General features: G+C 43.2%; 1 pseudogene; it reads right to left on the minus strand.

The window, feature by feature from the left end:
* Positions 1 to 759: 759 nt before the first annotated feature.
* LOC137384139 (U2 spliceosomal RNA) lies at positions 760 to 821 on the minus strand (annotated as a pseudogene).
* Positions 822 to 2,972: the final 2,151 nt, after the last annotated feature.

Raw genomic sequence — 2,972 nt, forward strand, 5'->3', positions numbered from 1 at the left:
GGAGCATAACACGGGTCTGAGATCTCCTGCCATTTTCAATCTTAAGCTTAACTTAGTCTTAACTTAGATAAACGAAAAAGGAACGAAAAGTTTTCACCAATCACACGAAAAAAAATAAATAGAAAAAGCCTTACCTTATCTGCACACCACCGAGTCCTTTTTTTTTGGTTAGAGGAGGAGGGCGGGTGGGAGACACTACAGGTGTCGTGTCTCGGGTTCAGCCGCTGCCCAAATATATAGGACTTACTTACCCAGCTTCCACCTCGCTCTCCCTATCGCCGCTGCAAAAAGTGTTCATAGCACTTTTTCTGAGAGAGAAAAAAACTTGCATTTATATCGCACCTTTCATGACCATCATACAACTCAAAGTACTTTACAACAAATGAAGTACTTTTGAAGTATAGTCACTGTTTAATGTAGGAAACATGGGAGCCAATTTGCTCACAGTAAGCTCCCATAAACAGCAATGTGACAATGACCAGATAATCTGTTCTTGTGATATTGATTGAGGGTTAAATATTGGTCAGGACACCAGGAAGAACTCCCCTGCTCTTCTTCAAAATAGTGCCATGGGATTTTTTACATTCACCTGAGAGGGCAGACAGGGCCTCATTTTGATGCCTCATCTCAACGACTTCATCTTTGGCAGTGCAGACACTGGCATTTCAGCCTAGAATTGTGGGCGCAAGCCCTGCAGTGGGACCTGAATCCACAAGCTTCTGACTCAGAGATGAGCGTGCTACCAACCATGCCACAGCTGACACCTATAACATATAGGGGTCGTATCAGGTATTAAACTGATAAGAACAGATACTACACTTACGAACATACGAATTAGGAGCAGAAGTAGGCCATTTGGCCCCTCTAGCCTGCTCCGCCATTCAATAAGATCATGGCTGATCTGTTTGTCTCGAATTCCACACTCCTATCTACCCTCGATAATGTTTGATTCCCTTGCATCACAAAGAATCTATCTACCTCCACCTTAAAAATATTCAATGACCCCGCTTCCACCACCTTCTGAGGCAGAGTTCCAAAGCCGCTCAACCCTCTGAGAAAAAATTTCTCCTCATCTCTGTCCTAAAAGGGCGACCCCTAATTTTAAAACAGTGACCCCTAGTTCTGGACTCATCCACAAGAGGAAACATCCTCTCCACATCCACCTTGTTAGGACAGTTCAGGATCTTATAAACTTCAATCAGGTCTCCCCTCACTCTTCTAAACTCCAGTGAAAACAAGCCCAGTCTGTCCAACCTTTCCTCATGAGACAACCCGCTCATTCCAGGTATCAATCTAGTAAACCTCCTCTGAACCGCCTCCAATGCATTTACATCATTCCTTAAATAAGGAGACCAAAACTGCACACAGTATTTGACATGTGATCTCACCAATGCCCTGTATAACTGAAGCATAACATCCTTACTTTTATTTTCAATTCCTCTCGTAGTAAAGGATAGCATTCCTTTAGCCTTCTTTATTACTTGCTGTACCTGCATACTAACTTTTTGTGACTCCTGCACTAGAACACCTAGATCCCTCTGCACCTCGGAGTTCTGCACTCGTTCTCTGTTTAAGTAATACTCTTTTTTTATTCTTCCTGCCAAAGTGAACAACTTCAGATTTTCCCACATTATATTCCATCTGCCAGATTTTTGCCCACTCACTCAACCTATCTATATTGGTCTGCCACCTCCTTATGTCCTCTTCACAACATACTTTTCCACCTATCTTTGTGTCATCTGCAAATTTAGCTACCATACCATTGCTCCCCTCATCTAAATCACTGATATAAATTGTAAAAAGTTGAGGCTGCAGCACAGACCCCTGCGTGACTCCACTCGTCACATCCTGCCAATCAGAAAAGGACCCATTTATACTCTTTGTTTTCTGCCAGCCAGCCCGTCTTCTGTCCATGCTAATATGTTACTCACTACACCATGAGCTCCTACTTTGCGCAATAACCTTTTATGTGGCACCTTATCAAATGCATTTTTGAATAGAGGGGTTATATTTGCTACTTTCCAGTCTGATGGAACCTTTCCGAAATGTAGCGAATTTTGAAAAAATTAACGCCAACGCATCTACTACCTTATTAGCCACCTCTTTTAAGACCCTAGGATGAAGTCCATCAGGACCCGGGGACTTGTCAGCCCGCAGCTCCATCAGTTTGCTCAGTACCATTTCCCTGGTGATTGTAATTTCACCAAGTTCCTCCCTTCCTTCCACCTCCTGATTTACAGCTATTACCGGAATGTTTTTGTATCCTCTATCATGAAGCAAAATATTTGTTCAGTTCATCCACCATTTCCTTATTATTTATTAACTCCCCATTCTCACATCTAGAGGACCAACACTCTCTTTACTTACTGTTTTCCTTTTTAAATACCTGTAGAAACTCTTGCTATCCGTTTTACATTTCTAGCTAGCTTCCTCTCATAGTCTAATTTCTTTCTCCTAATTAACCTTTTAGTCATTCTTTGCCATTCTTTATATTCTGACCAATCATCTGAACTGCCACTCGTCATTGCACAATTATATGCCTTTTCCTCAAGTTTGATGCTTTCCTTAACTTCTTTAGTTAACCGCGGATGGTGCGTCCTCCCCCTAGAATTTTTCTTTATAGTAACAAAAAGGCAGAGAGAGTGCTTTCACAGCTTTACAGGCTATTTCCAACTTCTTGGAAGTCATTTTACCTGTCTTGTACTTCACTCACCTTGATCTGCACTTCCCTGCTGTCAGTCTTACTCACAGAATAGGAGCAGCAGATGCAGCTCTACCTCAGACCTCTGATAAGGAACAACAGGGGCAGCAACAGCAACAACACCGGGAGCAGCAACTGCCTTCTCCTCAGCCACATGCTGCTCCACAAGACAGAGTGGATGGACACAGAGATCCAGCTCGAAGGAAGCAAGACCCCCCGTGCCCCCCCCCCCCCCACAGAGTCTACAGGCAGAGGAACAGTTCTGTCGACA

The sequence above is a fragment of the Heterodontus francisci genome, chromosome 25 (assembly GCF_036365525.1).
Source record: "Heterodontus francisci isolate sHetFra1 chromosome 25, sHetFra1.hap1, whole genome shotgun sequence".
In the NCBI taxonomy this organism is placed as follows: Eukaryota; Metazoa; Chordata; class Chondrichthyes; order Heterodontiformes; family Heterodontidae; genus Heterodontus; species Heterodontus francisci.